General features: G+C 43.5%; 2 protein-coding genes across 2 annotated transcripts in view; one reads left to right on the top strand and one right to left on the bottom strand.

Annotated features, from left to right (window-relative positions):
- Positions 1-1,088, bottom strand: part of MDM4 (MDM4 regulator of p53) — a 41,706-nt gene extending 40,618 nt beyond the window's left edge. Inside the window, exon 1 of the mRNA XM_082664031.1 lies at positions 991-1,088. The gene's annotated coding sequence lies outside the window, so the exon portion shown is untranslated. The remainder of the gene's footprint in view (positions 1-990) is intronic.
- A 14,898-nt stretch (positions 1,089-15,986) lies between these two features.
- PIK3C2B (phosphatidylinositol-4-phosphate 3-kinase catalytic subunit type 2 beta) overlaps positions 15,987-23,165 on the top strand; it is a 61,248-nt gene continuing 54,069 nt past the window's right edge. The window contains exon 1 of the mRNA XM_082674982.1: positions 15,987-16,084. The gene's annotated coding sequence lies outside the window, so the exon portion shown is untranslated. The remainder of the gene's footprint in view (positions 16,085-23,165) is intronic.

Raw genomic sequence — 23,165 nt, 5'->3', positions numbered from 1 at the left:
TGCTTGGTATTATGAGGAGGGGACAGGTTAGGGACACGTTAATGGACAATTAACTTTACACACTTCTGTACTGTGCTTTTTTTTTTCTTTTTAACAACAGGCAAGTAGTATTTTAGTTTTTTAAAAAACTTTAAAATAAAAAATTGTGATCCTGACCGTACTGTGAAACAAAATATTCCGAAATAAATACTTCTAAACTAAATTAATTTTTCATAGCAGGAATGTATGAGGAGGGAGGGAACTAAACCCAAACTGAGATGTAGTAAAATTTAATACCAAAAGGTACCAAGTTATCTTTGATACTTGTTCCCCGTGCCAACATCCCAAAGCACGGAGCAGCTTCGTAACTAATAGATCTTTCCGGATGAAGGAAAACAGAAGCAGCATTTTCTCCGGGTGTCGCTTTAAAACACTGGTTTTCAAACTTGAGGGTGTACAAGAATCAACTGGGAAATGTGCTGATTAAAATACGTATTCCCGAGCCCCAGCTCCTAGCATTCTGTTAGAGGAAGTCTGGGTGTGGCCCCCAAGTGAGCATTCTTCAATAAAGCACTCAAGTGCCTCTGAGACAGATGGTCCGCAGCCCTGAAAATTACTGCCTTAAAATCTCGAAGACACCTCAATGTCACTCTCTCCGCCTCCCTCTTTCCCACCTTTCCTCCAAAGTGCCTCAGTCATCCTCATATTTTGCGTCCAATAAAGCATCGTCAATCTATTTCGATTTGGTTTGTAACCTGTTGGCCGACCTGCATCACGTCACTCCACCTCCATTTTTGTCCTCTGCTGATTCTCATCTTATAACCCTTCCTCCACCAGCCCTTCTTCCGCCCTGTGCGACCGTCCCCACGCCGCCACCCACGCCTCTAGCTCCTCCCGCCGGCTACCCCGGCTCCGGGGCCTGCAGAACTGGCCGCGCCGCGCCCGCTCCCCACTCTCCACTTCCCACCCCCGGCCTCCCGGCACCCCGCCGACTAAACCCAAAAGCCACACCTTACGGCCGCTCCATGAGTAGCTCCCCCGCAGAGCCCGGGGGGGAGGGGGCGTCAGTCACAGGCCCTAAGGCCTCAGCAGCATTTTGAAACGGCGAGTAGTGAGGGCGCAACTTCCGGCCTCGCCAACCCATCTCCCATAAGAGCTTCCGGTGAGGCCTCCAGAAACCATAGATGGGCCAACTGGATGGCTAGAGAGTCAGGAGGCTGAGCCGTCCCTACCATAGAGTAGATCCAGTCCGGGGAAAGAGAGTCGCAGGACCTGGACCACTAAGAGTTGTGAGGTTTCAAGAGAGATCATTTGAGGAAATTGCAGGATCTTGTGATATTCATAAACATGTCCTGGGAGATCAAAAAACAGGGAGGGGAGAAAGCTAAAAGCATAATCAGAGGCCGCCTTTTCAGCTCTTCAGAAAGCTGAAAAGCCGCTCCCTGTGTTTCTCAGTGTTAACTTATTCATTCTTACTCCCCAGAGGTGGCTGGAGCGGAGAAACAGCATCCTAGTGTTGTCGCTAATTGGGTGAGAATAAGCCTAGTATATACACGAATCACTACAAGAAATGCTAAAAGAGAGATGCAAAGGACAATGAGGTGGAGCTTGTTTGGATCACACAACCAGGTCATCTAGCCTGCTTTCTCCCAATACAAAAGCACCTTCAAACCTCTCAGGCAGGTTGTCTTCAACCTCTGCCAGTGCCAACTGGCATGACCTCCCCCCAATACCTCATTTCGTTTATTTTAGGGTGATTCTAGGTGTTAGAGGAATTTCTGGGCTGAAATATGTTATTTTGCCATTTCTCTTGGTTTCAGTTCTGCAGTTTGGAGAAGAGTAAGGCTTTATTCTTTCCAATATAAGTACTATTGGTTTGGTTTTTTTGTTTGTTTGTTTGTTTTGCGGTACGCGGGCCTCTCACCGCCGTGGCCTCTCCCGTTGCGGAGCACAGGCTCCGGACGCGTAGGCTCAGCGGCCGTGGCTCACGGGCCCAACCGCTCCGCGGCATGTGGGATCCTCCTGGACCAGGGCACGAACCTATGTCCCCTGAATCGGCAGGCAGACTCTCAACCACTGCGCCACCAGGGAAGCCCCTACTGGGTTTTTTTGCAGACAGTTATCATGTCCCATCTCTAACTCTCTCTTTTGTTTTTCTGCAGGCTGAAAATCCCCTCAGAACCTTCAACTATTTATTTGCCATGGCTTCAAGCCCCCTTGCCACCCTTCTGAACAAGTACCTCTTTGTCCTATTTAAAATGTGGCTCCCAGAACCAGATACACACGCATGCAAAATAAAATGGGGCAATGACCTCTCTTAATTTGCACATTGCACCTTGCTCTACTTCTGGCATCACCTCCGACTTAGGTGGAGATCCAGAGTTTTGTAAGCTGAAGAATTAATTCTTTTTTCACAGTTGTTCCCAGAGAGCGTTTTTAGGTGAACCACTGTCAACTATTTCTCCTCTCTTTTTCTGCAATTAATTTTAATTTTTGAAAAAATCCCAAACAGGAGTTTGTTTTGTATCTTTTAAATAGTACCTTGTTACTTTAGGTCCTTTCCTACTGTCTCCTGGACTGTTGGAATGGTGATCCTGTCATGTAATTCAGTTTGTCGACAAGTATTTGTTGAATATCTGCTGTGTGCCAAGCACCAGTGTAGAGGATTCTAAAACAAGTGACACCTGGAATCTGCCTAGAGGAGGCCTCAGACTGTCCAGGTAAAGAGAATGTGATAAGTGCAATGATGAGCTGCAGTTAGCCTTGTCTGGAGAGTCAAGAGAGATTAGCTCTTTCACTTTTGCATTTTGCAAATTGTTGATTAACATATCTAACTTATTTTCATTTAAAGCCTTGGTAAATACGTTGAATAGGACATGATTAAGAGTAGAGCTTTTCCCCTCATGATTGACTCTGATTCATGATTAATTGCTCCTCTTCCAAGGTTGTTCTTAAACCAATTATCCCACCTACTAGAGGTCAACATCTGGAAACATTTCTCTGAGCTTTCCCAAGGAGTTCATAAAACCTCATTAAATGACTTGCTATCATGAAAACAAATCATAACTATAGTATTTCTTCTACCAGTCAAGTAATCTTGCCAAAAAAGAAAATGAAATTGGCTTAACAAGCTCATAACTGACTCAGTGATCACCGCTTCCTTCTCTAAGAACTGTGCTCACAAACCATTTATTCAATAAAGAAACAGGAAATCTGGGTTTAGTCTAGCTATTCTAGAAATGAGAAAGTTACATAGGTGTTCAGTTTCCCAATCTGTAGCGTAAAATGGCTGAATCAGATGACTTTTCTAAGGCCCATTGCAGCTTTAAAGGAATTAGAAGCCAATATTACTGGTCTAGAGCCTTTCTTAAAAGTTATAAGGAGTGGGCTTCCCTGGTGGTGCAGTGGCTGGGAATCTTCCTGCCAATGAAGGGGAGACGGGTTTGAGCCCTGGTCCGGGAAGATCCCACATGCCATGGGGCAACTGGGCCCGTGCACCCCAACTACTGACGCCTGCGCACCTAGAGCCCGTTCTCCGAAACGAGAGAGGCTACCACAGTGAGAAGCCCGCGCACCGCAAAGAACAGTAGCCCCCTCTCACCGCAGCTAGAGAAGGCCCGCGTGCAGCAACAAAGACCCAATGCAGCCAAAAATAAGTAAATTAAAAAAAAAAAGTTATAAGGAGTTACTTCAGACATACAAAAAGGTATAATGAAGAATATGATTTCCTTTTCCCCACCATTCTTCCTATAGAACAATACTTTACCTATACAAAAAAGTTCCCTGCAGTCCCTTCTCCGATGGCATCTCCCTCCTTCAACTGCAGAGGGAACCATTATCCTGAGTTTGGTACTTACCCCTGCCATGCATTTCTTTAGACTTTTAGGTTATATACCTGTATATATTCCTTTCAAACATTTTATGCTTTAAAATTTTTAAAAATTTGTCTTCATGTTTGTCCCTCTGCACATTGTCTGTGTCCTAATCTCCTTTTCTCATAAGGACATCAGCCATATTGGATTAGGGCCCACGTGTATGACCTCATTTTCCCTTAATCATCTCTATAAAGGGCCTATTTGCAAATAGAGTCACATTCTGAGGTACTGGGGCTTAGAACTTCAACATATGAATTTTGAGAGGACACAGTTCAGCCCATAACAATAAATGAATGCACCACCATTTTTTTTTATCCCATCTCGTCCTTTGACAAATATTTAGGTGTTTCCTATTGTTTGCTCTACAAACATTGCTGCTATCAACATTCTTGTATGTGTCTCTGTGTGTACTTTAGGGAGTAGAATTATTGGGTAATATACACATTATCAACTCAATTAGATCGTGATAAAGTGTTTCCAAGTGATTGTAGAAGTATACACTCCTGAAAGGAGTGTATAAGGATTCTGTTGCTTCACATTTTCACCAACACTTGTATAATAACAAGGTTTTTTAAAAATAGATGTGAAATGATTTCTCGTGGTGGTTTGATTTATGTGTCCATGATTATTAGTAAGTTTGAGTATTTTTTCATATTTATTGACTACCCTTCTATAAATTGTCCATATCTTTTGCCCATTTTTCTATTGGTTTGTCTTTTTCTTATTGATTTATGAGTTCCCTATATAATCTGGATATTAATCCTTCTTAATTATATGTATTACAAATAACATCTGCAAATCTATAGCTTGTTTTCACTTTTTGAATGTTGTCCTTTGAACAGAAGTTTTTTAATGAAGTCAAATTTATTAATTATTTTCTTTATGATAGCTTATTTATTGTATATTATTTAAGAGGTTCTTTCCTGTCTATGAATCATAAAGACACTTTGTATATTTTCTTCTAAAAGTTCTAAATCTTTGCTTTTCACATTTAAGCCTTTAACTCATTTGTGGTGAATTTTTGTGCATGTTGTAATGCAGAGATCCGATTTTACTTTTTCAATTACAAATTGAACAACAAATGTATGGCTCTATTATTGAATCTATAAACTGTGAGTCTATAGTTTCTTGAATTAATCTTTCCTTCCCATTTAACATAATCATTGAAGGTTTGTAGAAGAATGGAGCCTTTAAGAATGAATAGGATTTCAAGAGGCAGAGGTGGGAGAAGTCGTTTGAAGAAATATGGCATAAGTGATGAGGAGAGGGAGGAAGAATTAGAAGACTGTCTAAAAACCAGAGAAAGAAAGAGTCTCCTTTGATTGAATTGTTGATTACTGTATAGAAGATTGGCACTGTATTGAATTACACTGTCCAATATAATAGCCACCAGGCACATGTGGTTTGAAATGTGGCTAGTCCTAATGGAGATGTGCTGTAAGTGTAAAATACACATCAGATTTCAAAGACTTAGTAGGAAAAAAATAATGTAAAATATCTTAATAATATTTTGTATTGATTACATGTCAAAATAATATTTTGATATATTGAGTTGAATAAAGTATACAATTAATTTTATCTGTTTCTTTTAACTTTTTTAATGTGGCTACTAGAAAATTTTAAATTGCATATGTAGTTTGCATTATATTTCTATTAAATGGTACTGGCATGGGATGGATTTGCAGGCTGGATTTTGGATTTTGAATGCTGCTATAAAAAGTTCCATGTGTTATTCAATAAGCAGAATCAAAGGGTTTTGAGCAAAGAAAGGTCAATCTAATATTCCTAATTTGATGACTCAACATCTCATCTACACACAGCCACTTTTAGAAACCATTCTACCATTAGCCCTATGTGGATGATTAGCTCTGGTCATTTGATTCTTACAGAGAATACTTACTATGGTAGTCCTTGTTATTGTTTTTACTGTAACATGAATGGAACAAATCTAATGTGTGTTCCTTTGAGTGAGAAACTGGGACATTAATAAGTCAAAATTTTTGTGTGTGTGTGTTTTTTTTTTTTTGTAGTACGCGGGCCTCTCACTGCTGCGGCCTCTCCCGTTGCGGAGCACAGGCTCCGAACGCGCAGGCCTAGCAGCCGTGGCTCACTGGGCCCAGCCGCTCCGCGGCATGTGGGATCCTCGCGGACCGGGGCACGAACCTGCGTCCCCTGCATCGGCAGGCGGACTCTCAACCACTGCGCCACCAGGTAAGCCCGAGTCAAAATTTTAATAGCTCCCCATTGCTTAGGGGATAAAGTTATTCTTTTGCCCAAATTATTAATAACTCAATATTGTCAGCTTTCTAAATTCTCTACATCTCCCTCCACTCCAGTCAAACATATGTTAAGCCTTAAATCGTAGCAACGTTTTCTTAGGTCAGTCTCCCAAGGCAATAGAAATAAAAGCAAAAATTTACAAATGGGACCTTACAAGCTTTTGCACAGCAAAGGAAACCATGAACAAACCAAGAAGACAGCCTACGGACTAGGAGAAAATATTTGCAAATGATGAGGCTGACAAGGGATTAAATTCCAAAGTATACAAACAGCCCACACAACTCAATAACAAAAAAACCCAACCCAATCAAAAAATAGGCAGAAGGGGCTTCCCTGCTGGGACAGTGGTTAAGAATCCACCTGCCAATGTAGGGGACACGGGTTCGAGCCCTGGGCTGGGAAGATCCCACATGCCGTGGAGCAACTAACCAGTGCGCCATGACTACTGAGCCTGCGCTCTAGAGCCCGCAAGCCACAACTACTGAGCCCGTTTGCCACAACTACTGAAGCTCGCGTGCCTAGAGCCCGTGGTCTGCAACAAGAAGAGCCCACACACAAAGCCCACACACCACAACGAAGACCCAGTGCGGCCATAAATAAATCAATTAAATAAATAAATTTATTTTTTAAAAAATGGGCAGAAGAACTAAATAGACATTTCTCCAAAGAAGACATACAGATGGCCAATAGGCACATGAAAAGATGCTCAGCTTCGCTAATTATTAGAGAAATGCAAATCAAAACTACAATGAGGTATCACCTCACACCATTCAGAATGGCCATCATAAAAAGTCTACAAATAAATGCTGAAGAGGGTGTGGAAAAAAGGGAACCCTCCTACATTGTTAGTAGGAATGTAAATTGGTGCAGCCACTATGGAAAACAGTATGGCAGTTCCTTAAAAAACTAAAAATAGAGTTGCCATATGACCCAGCAATCCCACTCCTGGGCATATATCCAGAGAAAACTATAATTCGAAAAGATACATGCACCCCAATGTTCATAGCAGCACTATTTACAGTAGCCAAGACACGGAAGCAACCTAAATGTCGATCGAGAGGTGAATGGATAGAGAAGATGTGGTAAATATATACAATGGAATACTACTCAGCCATAAAAAGAATGAAATAATGCCATTTGCAGCAACATGGTTGGACCTAGAGATTATCATACTAAGTGAAGTAAATCAGAAAGAGAAAGACAAATATATGATATCATTTATATGCAGAATCTAAAATATGATAGAATGAACTTATTTACAAAACAGAAACAGACTCACAGACATAGAAAACAAACTTATGGTTACCAAAGGGGAAGGAGATTGGAGGGATAAATTAAGAGTTTGGGATTAGCAGATACAAACTACTATATGTAAAATAGACAAACAGCAAGATCCTAGTGTATAGCACTGGAATATTCAATATCCTGTAATAAACCATAATGGAAAAGAATATGAAAAAGTATGTGTGTGTGTATATATATCTGAATTACTTTGCTGTATACCAAAAATGAACACAACATTGTTAATCAAGTATACTTCAATAAAAGTACAAATATGTGTTAAGCCTTATAGACAGTATGACTATAGTTAACAATTCTGTCCTACATATTTGTATTGCTGAGAGAATAGATCTTGAAAGTTCTATTACAAGAAAAAAAATTTTTGTAACTGTGTGGTGACAGATGTTAACTAGACTTATTATGGTGATCATTTTGCAGTGTATACAAATATCAAATCTTTAGGTTGTGCACCTGAAACATGATGTTAAATGTCAATTTTACCTCAATAAAAATTAATTTTAAAAAATATGTTTAGCAATTGTTGAAGGTTACGTAGTGTCAGAGAATGATGGAAAGAACAGAATCCATGAAGTCTGATCTTGTTATAGCTTTGCTATTAACTCTTTATGTAACTTCATGAATGCTTATTACATGTCAGACACTATTCTAAGCAATTTATGTAAGCTATCTTATTTCATTCTTGCAATCATTTTATTGTCCTGAGACAGAGAAATCTCTTACTCAAGATCACAGAGTGGTAATAAGGATTCAAAAAGGGGCACCTAACTTCAGAACCCAGCCTTTACGTAGAGCATTTATCCTTTCAGTTTTTCAGTGTACATATATGCACACTTTAAAATTTTTTAAATTGAAGTATAGTTGATATACAATATTATATTAGTTTCAGGTGAACAACATAGTGATTCAGTGTTTTTAGAGATTATACTCTGTTAAAAGTATGAATGGAAGCCATTCAGACCATTATGTCTCTGTTAAAATTACTTCTGTTAAAGTAATTTCCTGTGCTGTACAATATATTGTTGCTTAAATTTTTTATTTGAAATATTTCCTAACTTAACAATATTTTACAATTATTCCCAAGTTGTGTTATTTTATATATGATTATTAATGGCTGCATATCATTCCTTATTAAGGCTGTACCATAATTTATATAGCCATTTATGTCATTTACAATTTTTTCCAATTAAAATGCTTTGACGTTCTCTCTTGTAATCAGGTCTTTTTGCACATCCCTGATTATTTCTTTAGGACAAATTCCTATGAGTGGAATTGCTGGACCAGAGCAATCACTTCTAAAGCAGTTGGAGTTAAGCAGATGGAATTAAGGCAAAGCAACATCAGCTAACGAAAACACTCTAATGTCTCACTCTAAGACCCACCGAGGGTAATTCTCTGCGCCAACCCCATAGCAAAGGGCAGTGCTCAGATTACTGGTGGCTGTGGAACAGAAGAGCCTCCAATGCCAAGATCAATAAAATGTCTTTCTGCTGGCATGTTCAGCTCTCCGCTCTGGTTTAGTAGGATTTCTGCCCTCAAGGCCATTGGGGGTGACCTACTCCAGGGTTTGCGTCATGTAAAATTACTTGGACTCCATTAAGGGACCTAAAGGACAATCCCGCTATCCCTCTGCAGGGTCCTTTCTCCCACTTTATACTACACAGTTCAATGCAATAGCTTCAGAACAGCACATCTCTATTCTCTCTTAGAGAGATTCATTTTTTGTTGTTATTGTCGGGTAGGTTTTAGAACTGATATCCACCCTATTATCAATAGCATAACAGATCTGGTGTCACTACAAGTCTTCAAAAGTGACATACCTCGCCGTTCTGTTAATCCTGGACCTGTTAGAGAGGTTACAAATCAAAGAAGTCTACCTAATAATGGTTATTGGGCACGTAAGTGTCTCGCAATTTTGAGTTAACTGGTAAGGCTGTTGAAAGGTGCATGATTTACGCCTTCTTGTTTTTCTTGGCGTATGAATACAGAGCTTTATTGGGTTTAAAACAGTTTCACAAAATGCCGGCGGAAGGAATCGATTACACAAGGTTCTTCCTTCTTAAGTAAGATACTGTAGCACGAATATTTTCTCACGAGAGCCCGGATAGCTCAGTCGGTAGAGCATCAGACTTTTAATCTGAGGGTCCAGGGTTCAAGTCCCTGTTCGGGCGTTTCGGTTTTATCGTTCTTTTCATTTTTTGTTTTTTTGTTTTTCTCAAGTACTAGAAACGTGAAGGAAAAAAAAATCCTTCCCGCTGGGAAACTACCATGCAAACCCTCCATACTCGCCAAGAAATTGAGTGATTTGGGGTAGTCGCTTCTTTTTCTTCTCTGAGAATATGTTTATTTAGCATACTCTGAAACCAGTGAAAAATGAAATTAATTCTATTTAAGGTAGAAGTACGCTGTGGCATTGAGATTTTCGTATTTGTAGTAAGCTAAGAAAGGGACAAGAAAACGGAAAAACGCCCGAACAGGGACTTGAACCCTGGACCCTCAGATTAAAAGTCTGATGCTCTACCGACTGAGCTATCCGGGCGCCTTCTTAAAACGCTCTCTCTTCTTTTTACTTGATAGTATTCTAATAAATTTCTTCTCACATAGATTAAATTTAGGTTTTAATTAGTATTAAAGTATTTTTTTCAGCAAGATGAAGAAAAACATTCACTTTTCTATATTTTTCTCCATTTACTTAATGCATGTTTTCTTCAAGTTCTTTCATAGTTCGTGTTTTGTAAATTTCCAATATTTACTAAGCTCTCTAAAACCAAGCGGTACTAAATTACAGAGATGGGCAACCAAGACGAACATTAAAAATTCAGACAGCTGCAACCTCTTTTTATTACAATTCTTCTGTCTGCCATATATTACTTCCCTGATAGGACTTCTTAATTTTAGTTATATTCTACTGAACCAGATTACAGTATTTTTCCCATATTGTTAATGAACAATATATTTCCCTTCACTAGATGATGTAGCTGTTAAACAAGCATTCCTTAGCACAAAAGAAGGAAAGATACATTTGATTCATGAATAGAGGAGCTAATATAGGAAAGCAGAAGTGACTGTGGAAAGGTGGGTGTGAATTTAGATTGAGAGAAAGAGAGTTTAGACCTTTAATTTAGATTTTGATTCAATTTTTGCCTTTCTCCCTCTTCCCAACAAGTTGCAGTTTTCAGGTCAGACTCACAAGGTGAATCCTCCTAAAGAAGTATAAGTGTGTACCAGTGGAACATGTATATGTGTACCAGCAACATGGAGTATTAAGAATAAAAATCTCCAGATAGCCTAGTTTTTCCTAAAATCAACTTCATCAACCCTGACGCATAGGGTGTGGAACACAGGACTATGAAATTTCAAGACTGATAAGGGAATTCATTTTTGTTTCTGGGAACTTGAGGCTTCTGAACACAATGAACAAAATTGCCCAGCCTCAGTTGTAGGAGTTTGTTTCCTACAATTGTCTGATTCTTTTAGAACAAAGACTAACAAACTGTGTGATCCTAAACAGGTCTGGGTTTCCACATCTATCAAATGAGGGAGATTGATTAGATGAACTGTAAATCTAAAATCTAAATCTAAAATTTTACTACTCTGTTACTTTTCCCACTGTGAATAAGATTAGAAGGAATAGACTCAAAATGCAACAGGAAAGAACAATTTAATTGAACAAACATTTATTGATCATCTATTATGGCTTAGGTTCTGTGCTGGCTCTAGAGTCAGAGATATATAGGACACGGATCCTGTTCACAGTCTAGGCAAGAAGGCAGACATTTAAGCAATTAATTTTAACAAAGTAATAAATGCAGTAATAAGAATTCAAGTGCAGAAAGTGGCAGGAGATGAGAATGGACAGAAAGGCAGTAGGTATAAAATGAGGACAGGGGTCCTTAAGTTTTCAGGATCGGAGTTGAGTTTCAACAAGTAACTGTCAGAGGTATGCAGAGGAAATTGTAATGAGCCAGACAGACATTTATTCAGACATTTCTTGAGCCCTCATGTGTTAGATACAGAAAAACTTTTTGCTCCGTTTGTTTGAATCAGATGTGGAAATGTATTATACCTAACTTTTTTTTAAGAAAGGGAAATGGTGTCTGTCCAGCGTCCTAAAGGGGCAGAAATAAAGTTGTTTTCTTTTTTCCTGCCCAATGGCTTTGTTACATCATATTCCCTTTCCTCCAGGATAATAAAGCATTTGTTTAAATACACTGAGATTAACTCATGAATTGCTTATTGAGTACCTATTTCCACAGCAGTGAGCTAGACACAGTGGGAAGGAAAACAATAAGTCTGGAAGGAAAATGAATGAAAATTGTGTTTAGGGAATGGTGAATAAATTAATCTGGCTGGAATGGAGGGAGGTAGAGAGGGAGTGAGGGGTTAGAGACAGCTGACGGGTTTATTTCAGGCGAAAGAGAATAATTTTATCATATAGGCAACGGCAAAGTTTGAAAGTCTAATTGAAATTTGACTTGTTAACATTGTAAAGTCCAACCTGAGGTAGCATGAACTGAATCTGCTTTTGCTATGTTGCACTACAAAACGCCACCAAGTAGTGCTACCTTGTTCCTTTTTAGCATGAAATCTTCCCGGAGTGCTTCATCAAGCTTCTCATTCACATTGACTATCGAACTTAATTCTCCCACCAGGGGGCAGTCTAAACTCACAGATTCTATATTTGCGGAACCACGCCCCCCACCCCGCACCCCGCGCAAGCTAAATTTCTCCCACTAATTTTTAAAGCGACGCTCTTTGCCCTCCTACTCATCAGACTCAACGGTCTTTGAAAATCGCCATCACCTCTGTATCAGAGCTGGGAAAGGGAGGAAGAAAGGGGTCCCCAAACCAATGCCTAATGTAACTGCCTATTCAGAGACCCAGTAGTTCACCATCACTGTATACAGTCTTTGAAGTTTGAGACCATTACAAGGTACTGGGAAGATGCGTGGTACAGAGGAGTTGTTCTGAAAAGTCTCCTTTTGTGTTTTTGGCCTAATAACTCCAAACTGAGAGCAGCCTGGGTTTCTGGTGGGCTTTCCAAGCTCTCTTCCACTACCGTCCTCTCTGAGAACACAGCAAGGGTAGCAACTCAAGAATCTCGCACAGCACCGAGAGCTCAGACACTGACTTCCTTGTCATTCCAAAGGGCCTTTTCAGCTCTGCCCTCCTAGATGTCTCTGCTGCACTTGTGTCCCCATCCCTCTTTCCTGACACTTTCTTCTATCCTCCTTTCTGACACTCTGAGGTCTCATTTCTTCCTGCTATCAACCTGGCTATTTCTTCTTGATGATCTCTTTTGCAGGCCTCTTCCTTCTCCTATATGCCCACCTGGGTGATCTCATATACGCCCATAACTTTATGGATCATCTATGAACTGAAGAGTCCAAAATTGATATCACTTGTCCACACCTTTACTTTCAATTTAGTTTCATAAATCCAAAGTCAGCTAGACATCCCCACCTAAACATTCTAGAGACACTGCAGATCCAACATGTCCAAATTAAAGTCATGGTTGCTCGCCCCACACCTGGGCCCTGTCTTACTACAGTCCTACCACCAATTCCTAAGGCATTAAGTGGGGAGTAATTCTACATTCCTCCCCCTCTCTGATGATCCCTACGTTCAATACATTATCAAATAGTATTGATTTTTGACTTCCTGACTCTCTCTTGTATCTGTCCTTTCCTTCTCACCCCCCCCCCCCCCGCCCCAGCTTTGAGATTCTCTGGTCTTGCACTCTGAATGTAGACAGGGCCTCCCTGTCGAGCTCCAAGCCAGTACTCCTAACCTAGCAGGATGCCAATGGCATACTCCAATTTGAAGAAACAATTTACAAAGGGCTGGCAGGGTATAGCACAACCACAAGGAACAGTGTGCAGTACCCAGGGACCAGCAGGAAAAGGAGTTTCCACTCCCTGGATTGAAAGTCAAAGGAAGGGAGTAAGTGATTATGTAAATTAAAGAGAGAAGAGGAAAAGGAAGAGGGAGGGAGAGGGGCTGAGAGGGAGGGGGAAGCACCTGGAGGGAAGCTGTGATCTTTGGTTGAGGGTGGCAGCCAGCCCACAGTGAACCCAAAGAGAAGGATCCTGAGGAAGAAATATCCAGACCTCTTTGACCTCCCTCCTCCCACTCTCCTGCGGTGGCTCTCCACTGGCCCACCCCTTCTAGGAAGCCAGAGGGCCAAGAGTGGATCTACAGGGGCAGAAGGAAGAAAGACATGCAGTGTGTCTTCCAAGTCCTCCTGTGTAATATGCACGTCACTGATCACATCACTCCCAGTCTACACCCTGGGTTCTCTGTGGCCTACAGGACAAACCTAAACTTTTTGATATGCCCTGGTTGCTCTTACAACACAAAATTTTCTCCCTACCAAAATGCTGGCCTGTTTCCTGTTAGCTCTTCCCTGAAGACTCTTCACTCCAGCAAATTTGGAGCACTGGTGGCTCTATGCTACTCTGTTCTCTTAGGCTTCTGAGCTTAGCCTGATGACAGGCACGCAGTAAGCTGTCACAAATATTTGTGTTGTGATCAAGCAGCGAATGAGTGAGTGAATGAATGCATGTTTTTATCCCCTGTGGCTCTTGAGGATCAGGAATAGCATCATGTAGACATCATGCTACATGTAGAGCATGCTGCCTGCGGTCATCAGAATGGTCCATTACGTTCTCTCCTTTGATCTTCACAACAGCCCTGAGTGGTAAGCGAAGCTGATGGAACTATTGATGCTCAGAGGGTGAATTGGACTACCCAAGGTCACGGCACAGTGGGTAGAAAAGAAAACAGGAGCCTCTGTCACATCTCCTTTCATGAGCTTCTCCTCCCATTGTCTCATTCAAGGTTGCCTGCAATTAAGGGTCCTTTGCATTTGCCCAGATTTCACCTTATATGAGAACAGAACAATATCTATCCCAAGAGATCCTTCTGAATAATGAACTCACTTTTTATATTGCTTTCTTCCCCTACATAGGACTTCCTCTGGTTATTCAAATTCCCTTCCCAACAAATATTTATCCTCCTTTGAGCTCTGGAGTCTCTTCCGATTCTATAAGTCTATGAATCTAAGACTTGTGTTGGGTTTGTTGAAGTCTCATATTAGTGAGGAAATTTTAAAAGGCCCCTGATCTTTTTAAAAAGGCCTTTCCGACATCCTTAAAAAAAAAAAAACCCACAAAACTCCAGTGAACCCCAAATGGGCTGGAATAATAGCTTTTAACAAATATTTAAAAGCTACTAGGGGCAGCTTTGCAGAGAAGCTGTAGAAGGGGCAGGTTTGCAGATGTTTCCCTGGGAACCCCGGCTGCAGAGTCCTGGGTATCTGATCAGAGGCTGGGAGTCTTGAGCCTTAGATACCTGAAGGGGACTGCAGGGGAGGGAGGCTGAGAACCAGGTGTTGATCATAGTCTGGCAAGAAAGAAAGAAGGAGGGCCCTGGGGGAGAACAAGATTCAAGTTTTGAGGAAAATGTACTTTGAGATCAGAGATCATAGTTATTATGCAAACCAAATGCAAATGAGGATCTGGCCAATTATTTGTTTCTTTGGGTGGAGCCCTTAGGAAAATTCTTCTAGAGACCACTGCTCAAACAAAGGTACTGAGTCAAAATTTTAAATATAACACACTATGAAAGATTTTTTTCCCCTGCGATATTTGGGTTGAAGGACCTACTACCGCCGCTCCCCCCTCAGGTTGTAGATTGCTATTTTCTGGGGCTCGGGTCAGAAGACCCACTAGGGCGAATAGAAAAACGAATGAGTTTGAATGTGCAAAGCGCCGAGACAGCTTCCCCCCACCGCCACCTCCATCCTCAAGGTAGGGGTTCTTTCCGGCATCTCTATCTTAATGATGGGGGGAAATTCCGCAAACCGATAAATGGACCTCAAAACTCTGTCATTTCCAGTAGAATGATTTGGCATTCATCTGACACAGAGCAAAGGGGTCCCAGCAGGGAAAAGTAACGACCATCTGCAAAAACCCTCACGCGAGTGGGAAGTGGAAATCTTGGCTCTTGGATTCCCGAAGCACAACTTGACGCCAGCGCTTTTCTCTTCCCCCACGTACTGGAAGAGGAGGGAGGAAGGAGGGAGGGAGGGAGAGGAGGAGAGGAGAGGAGAGGAGAGGGGAGGGGAAGGGAAGGGACGGGAGGGGAGGGGAGGGGAGGGGGAAGGGAGGGAGGTCAGGGTTCCAGGACCCGCCCCATCCTCCCGCTCGCGGCGCAGTGGGCGCTGCGGGCTGGAGCCGCGGCTGGCGGCTGCCTGTCCGCGCCGGGTCTGGCCGAGTCTCGCGTCGCCGTGCAGTGCGCCAGGTCTCCGGGAGATGGCTTCTCCCCTCTCGCCCGCTGCTCCCGCTATTGTCTCACCTGGGGTTGCCTGACTCTGCGGGCTCGCTCACGCTCTCGGCCTAGAGGATTCCCCGCCCCCGCCCCCCCGCCGCTGCGAGCTGGTCCTCGCGACCTCTCCTGCCTCTTTGCCGCCCCGGGAACCCTGGGGCCGGCGCCCGCCGCGTGCAGCCCGGAGGGGGAGCGGCCCGGGAGGAGGCGGTGCGCGGCCGCCTCGCGTGGGTGCCGGAGCCGCCCGGAGCCGTGGAGCCAGCAGCCCAGGTCGCCGAGCACACGACACGTCGGGTTTTGCAGGAAACCCGCAGTGAGCACAGGTAAGACGCGCACCCATCCGGGAGCACCGGCCCGGGGTCTGCAGATTTCCCGCAGAGTGGAGCGAGCGGAGGTCAGGGGCTCTCCCTCCAACATGGCAACAGCCGAGGGGCAACAATGGAAGGAACCGAAGGTTCCCGGTGGCGGGACGCAGACGCGGTGGGAACGGAGCTCCAGTCCTGGCGCCGAGCAGGTTGCCAGCCCCCACTGCCTGCCCGCTCCAGAGGTTTCGGGGCGTCTCGGACCCAGGGCACACTCTTCCCCACCCCTTTTCTTCTAAACACACTTCCTGGCTCCCAGCTGCTGCAAGGCGACCTGAACCAGCCAGTGGTTTTGGTATTTGTTTGTTTGTTTAAAATGAGAAATAAAAAGCAAAAACTGCCCTGGAGTGAGGGTGGTGGTGGGGTGCTTTCTCTTAGAGTGGGTGGAAAGTCAGCATCTAGCCTGGGAAATATATACATTTTTTTTAGCCAGATGGATAGTAGAATTGGCTTCTCCCTTATAAGGATACTGCAGCAAAAGGAGAAAGCTTGGGAGAGGGAGAGGGGCCCCCAGGCCTGAGTTCCGGAGCCTTGGGGGAGGCGCTGCTCTCCTGGCCTGTACTTGTCTCTCGTTTTCAGCTCCGACATCGGTGGCTTTGACGTTGGGGGGCAATCGCAGCAGCAGGAAGCCCAAGGGAGGCTGCCAAACTGGGATGGGGTGGTGTGGGGTGGGAAGCCCAGGGGCTTGGCAGGTTCCTGGTTTGTGGGAAGAGGTTACCAAATGTATGAGGTTAGTGCACACACCCTAGTTGGCTGAGGGGCGTGTGTGAAGAATCTGCCATTGCTCGTACCCCTTCAGGCCAACCTTTCTCTCCATCTCCAACCCCTTGTGGGGTCTTTGTGGCTTCCCTGCCCCAGTCCCACCAGTCGTGCCTGGGGTGGAATCTCTATTGTCTCGGCTGCCCTGATGTTTTTTCTCAATTGTGTTGGAGAATTTTGTACCCTGTGCAGGCTGGACCCAGCATGGCCCAGATTCCTTAGCACACAACTACCCAGGATCCCAGAAGTGGGCCAACATGCCCCTCCTTCTCTCTCTAAACTACCTGACTATCTGGGTTGTGGCCAAGCAGATGTAAGTAATTTGCACTGAATTCCAACCCTGTATCTGTCGCTGAATGAAAACTTACTGTATTGCTGCACTAGGCCTTGGAAAGATATTGGAAGAGAAATGGTCCAGGGCGTGGCAAACCTGATTCCCAAACACTCCTCCCTCCCCAGTTCTAGCTTTGGATCCCAGAACAGAGAGGTTATGATGCTTCAGAACTGAAGCTTCTTCAGAGCCTGGCGGTCCCATCTGGGGTTGTGTCCATGGAAAAATTAAGTCGAGGCACAGTTTATAGCTCTGCCTGGCCGCCAGCATCTGAGGAGATGGTGGCTCTGAGCCGGAACCCTGGACTGAAGCTGTGGCTGCTTCTCCTTTGGCCTTTGGGTGAGCCAAGGTTTGATTTCCATGGCTCTGAATTTACTGCTGAGTGTGCATGGGTGTGTGTGTCTGAATCTGATCAGACTCTCAGCCCTGGCCAGAAGGGAGCTTGTCCATTTCCCTCTCCCTGGAAGCATTGGTGAGGGAGGCCCACAGGGTGTGCTGGGGTGAGGAAGGTTCAGTTTATCTGGGTCCTCAGGCTTTTCCCTGGGGCTCTCCTTTGGGATTGTCCTGGAATACCTGTGTCCTTGGCCATGATGTAGTGGTGCTCTAGCAGATACTCCACACCCTTGTGGGCCTTTGGTCTCTCTGTGGTGGCCCCACCCCACCTAGGCCTGGCCCTTTGCAGGCATCTCATGTGTATGGTCATTCAGCCTGGACAGCCCTGCTAGCCAGCAGGAATAAAAATGAGGGATCTCTGTTCCCTTTAGGGGTTTGTAACTGGCCATAAACTTCGGGCCCCTCCTGTTCCCAGGATGTGAACTTGGACATGATAATGCGAAATAGTAGAGAAAACAGTGGATGGGTTCAGCGTCAGGAGGCTTCCTAGCTGTGTGAGCATGGACAACTTGTGAACCTAGGACTCAGTTTGCATATCTGTAAAATGGTGAAAAATATACCCTTGGCTCATAGGATTGTTTTAAGGATGAAATACACTGCTTACCATGAATTGAATAAAATCATGTATGCAAAAGCACTCTGAAAACTGCAGAGTACTATGCAAATGTAGGTTATTCATCATGAGTTTAGTCTCAATAATGAGGGAGGGAAAGTTGGTGGGGATGGGGGGGAGGGGTGGGAGGAAAGGGATATGAAATAGAGAATGTTCTGGAACCTTTCTTTTCTGACTAAGGGAAGAGTGATGTGACAAGGCCAAGGTAACTATTCTTTGGGTATTTCTCTTTAAAGGATTGGTAGAATGGGAACTGGGAGAGAAGGGAAATCTGCTTAATGATATGTGTAGGAAATCAGGGGGAGACATACACCCCCAAAGGTTGGCTACTGTCTATAGACAGGGTAGTACTGAGTTGGCAAATAATATAATAGCTGACACTTACTGATGTCAGCCAGCTAGTAAATGACAGAGAACAGATTCAAAGCAGGCAATCCCACTCCAGACCCTGTGCTCACAACCTGGGTGCCACTCTCAGGGAGATATTGGGTCTTGGGAGAACAAAGAGGGGAAGCAGAGTTACAGAATTCATTCATACGGGATCCCTTGATTTGAATGCTTGTGAAATGTCACCAGACTGGGACATACCTTAGATAACAGAGGCCCTGGAGGACAAATTTCCTCCACCCAGCATAGCAGGTCCAGCATAGTACCTCCTTAATTCTTGCATTTCCTATGATCACATATAGCTTTAGAATTGGAAAGTCATTTTCCTGCAAAGAAATGACTCTCCCAAGGTCACATGATTACTTGCCCCACAGATCACTTTACTACTAATGAAAGGACCTATCCTTTGGCACTTTAAATGTACCTATCGGTGGCCTATCAGTTGACCCTATCATTGTTGGGAAATTCTCTTCTCTCAAGGTGATGGAATTCACTGTCCTCAAATCTTGATTTTGTTAAAGAGATTAAGGACACAGGACACCCGTGTTGGGGCAGAGGCTCTTGAGATATGGAGAAGGAAGAGGAGAGGGGCTCCCAATAGCCCTAAGGCAGAATACAGAATCTATGACAAGGGATCTTCAGCAATTCATCCTTCCTCTTCTTGAGAACTTCCTGTAGTAGGTGTAGTCTTACCGAGCAGAGGCTTCATAGTGTTTCAGAGAGAAGCCAAAAATCATTTGCCTCTTTGGAAACTCGTTTCCTTCCTCCTTAACTTTCACACCTGCCACTCTTCTTTCTCGAAAACATTGTTCAACTCCCTTCCTCCTGGACCTTTCTCTCTTAACCCTAGCCATCCCTAGTCACTGCAAGACTAATCTCCTGGACAGTGGTTTCTTTTCTCCTTGGCAGTTATTCCCATGACGCTTTGTGCCTCCTTCTAAGTCTCTGGCCCATGGATCCTGTCTTACAGTTTAGCTTCTCTTTCTGTATCCTCCCCACAGTGAAGGTGGGTGCCAGGCATGAGAGCTGTTCACACATGTTCCCCAGGCCCACCAGGAATAAGCTTGCATGGAGGCAACCTCTCCTGCCAAGTTTTTTCTCTCTTTCTATCTTAGTCTACTTGGTACCCTTGATAGCAAACCAGAAGGCACAGAGTGAGGGGAAAAGACTAGAGAGCCAAGGAGATTCCATTTTGAGGAAATAGTACAGTTTGCTTTGCTAGGGCGCAGAAATAGATATGAGCTCTTCCCGTCTCAGGTCCAAATTAACCTAGAACCCAGAGAGGAGTAACGTTGGAGCCCTGCCACTGTTGAAACATCTCTGAGAGCCCCACTTTTCTGAAAGCAGAGTGTCTGTCACATTCCTGACTTGCCATGCTGTTGTGTCTTCCAAAGGGTAAAAGAAGTTAAAGTACTAGGAGCACTTACAGCGCATTTAATTCTGACCCAAAATGGAGAGATTTTTTGCAAATTGGATATTATGGGAACCTAGGAGAAGGCAACTATATTTTCCCCAAAATATTATAACCAGGATGTCAGATTTTCACTTTAGAATTCAAGAAGGCAGATTTCTTCCTTCCTCCCTCCCTCCCTCCCTCTCTCTTTCTTTTTCTTTCTTTCTTTCTTCCCTCCCTCCCTCCCTCCCTCCCTTCCTTCCTTCCTTCCTTTCTTTCTATTAAGAGAAAAGATGGATACAGTTCCCTGACAAGAGACTTTGAAAGATAGAGTGGTTCCAAAGGGTTGGCAATTCTCTGAAGTACAATTTTGATTATGCTGTTGTAGATGGTCCCAACAAGGAAGGCAAAAAGGAGCCACTTGAGGAAAAGTTCAACTACCGAGAAAGGCAAGAGCATGTGATAAAGAAGAATAGCCACCAGCACTGAGTGTCTGTCTACCCATAGCTTTTGAAATTTTATCTTAATTCCACACCGCCCCCCCCAATCCTTGGAGGAAATGGATGATAATGAAATTGTCTCATCCCCATTTGCAGATGGGAGAACTGAGGTTAAGCTTAGGTTTGGATTCAAACCAAGATTAAGAAACATGGCTAAGATTATACAACTAATGAAAGAAGAGCCAAAGTTGGAGTGTAGGTCAGGATACCTCTAGAACCTGTGTCCCTTCTGTGCTACACTGGAGGGACCTGTGAGGAAAAAATGTCAACGAGGCCCAAGTTCTGCATGAGATGGGACTTCCCCAAGAGCCAGGTGACAGCAGCAAGTGTTCTTCTTAAAGTCGTCTGTGGAAGAAATGATCACAAGAGTAATGAAAGTCTGTCAGATAATGTTTGAAAAGAGCTCATCCGTTCATTCAACAGATGTCTTTTGAGTGCTTACTTCTGACTTCAGGTGCTTTCAGTGACTAGGACACACAGCCTTCCAGAACACATTGCTGGGTTGGGAACATAGACAAGTGAGTAGGCTGGGTGTAGGGGGTGGGGTAGTATGGGGTGCTTTGAGAACTTGTAAGCGGGGCATTTAGGGTGGTCAGACCTCCTGGAAGAAGTGAAATGTTAGCTGAGATCTGAACGATGAGTAGGCATTGGGGTGGGATGGGGGATGAAGCGAGTGGTGAAAGAGGTGGAGGGAAAGTAGTTTAATTTGGCCAGAGGCATTGAAGGAGTTTGCATCTTACCTTTTATTCATCCATCCGTCACCCGTTATGCATTGAATGTACATGATGAACCTGACGCTCTCCTCAGTGCACCGCAGTGAAGAGGACAGACAAAACGAACTACCTGGAACGGTGCGTGGTACATGGGAAGGACTCAGTAAATGGTGGTGGCCACAATTATTTTATCATCTTCCAATAGCAGGTTTGTGCTAAACCCTAGGGATACAAACTTGAGTTCAGTATGGCCCCTGACCTTGAGGTACCCACATTGTACTCCAAAAAATGCAAGTGAACGGATGAGTTTCTTTACGTAGTGCAGTAATTCTATAAGCTCAGTATGAGTCACTTGTCCTGTGGCTGCCCCAAGAGTTAGTGTAATCTTGGGCAACATTTCATAAAAGTATAGAAGCTAGGACTGGAGTGCTTAATATTTGGGGAGTCTCTAAATTCTGAGAATCTAATAAATGCTATGGAGTATCGACCTGGAAAAACCAATGACAATTTTGCCTTCCTCATTCAGCTTCAGAATCTCTGATGCTACAACGGGGAAGTGATAACCCTTCTCTGGGTTGGTCAGACCACCCTCAGAACACAGTATTTAACAGCTCTGTGCCATGTGTAAAACATTGTATTGAGCACCGTGAGGAAGACAAAGATAAATAGGAGGTAATTTTTTTCTTAAAATTGATGGACTTATATTTATACAGTGCTTTGTAACTATAAAGTACCTACATGGATAGGTTGTTTTCATTCTAATCACCAGTGGGGTAATACAAAACAATATAAATGCAGTGGGATGCATTAAAAATGTTACAGATGTCTGAAAGAGAGCAAAGTCACTTTCAGTCGTAGGAGATGGAAGAAGGCTCTAATGTAAGAGCAGGTATTTGTAGAGGGCACTAGCATGAGTGAAGTTTTGTGGGAAAACATGGGGCCCTGGAGAATGGTTAATAACCATCAGCGTTTTGGGGGGCATGCAAGGGACTGGGCTGGGACTCAGTGTGGGAGGTCTTGAGTACCTGATAAGGAAGGGGAGAGACAAAGTTTTTCATTGGAAGAATGACCTGATCAGAGCTGTGCTGCAGGATTCCCTGGCACCGGAGTGCAGATACCTCAAGGAGTCGGCAGGGGAGGCAGAGAGGCTAGCTAGAACGCTATTCTAATGATCAGGTAACAGAAAGGAATAATAATTTTTTGGTGCTTAAGATGTGCTTTCGATAGGTTATTTCACTTAATGAAAGTAATCAGAATCTTGGAAAGGAACGGACCAATTTGAGAGAGGTTAGAACAGAAAGGCTGAGGGACTTTCTTCCCTGGAGGATTTTGGGAACGGACAAGATTGGTTGTGGTTCAGTCTGGAAAGAGCACTTGAGTGGGGGTCTGAGACCTGCTTCCCGTTCCACTTCTGCCACTGACTACCTGTGTGACTTCAGGCAAGTCATTTTTCCCCCGCGGTCTTTGGTTCTCTTACCTGCAAAACTGTGGGTCTGGTGTTTAGGGTTTGTTTGCTTGATTGCTTATTTATTTATTTGCTTGTTGTTTTCAGTGGCTTGAGACAGTGACACAGTGTGTTGGTGTTTGGGGAGAGCTTGGGGGTGTACCAGAATAGTCACCAATATCAGCTTGAAAATTTGATGAAATGCAGTATGCCTGGGTCTCCGTGGCAGGACGGGAAAAAGACCTCAAACAATTTTGGCCTCAAACAAGATTCAGTTTAACTTTTATTTATTTATTCTAATTTTAAATGTTATTTATTTGCTTATTGAAGTGTAGATGATTTACAACAGTTTGACTCAGTATCTTTTACTACTTGTGTGACCTTGGGCAAATTACTCAATTCCTTTTCTGTTTTCATAAAATAAGGATAATAATATGCACCGTTAAGGATTGTCATGAGGATTAAACAAGACAATACCTGGCACAAAGTGCTGGGGTGGGTGGGGGAGG

This window comes from Grampus griseus (assembly GCF_964374135.1).
Source record: "Grampus griseus genome assembly, chromosome: 1".
NCBI lineage: Eukaryota > Metazoa > Chordata > Mammalia > Artiodactyla > Delphinidae > Grampus > Grampus griseus.
This window is presented reverse-complemented; position numbering and strand designations above follow the sequence as displayed.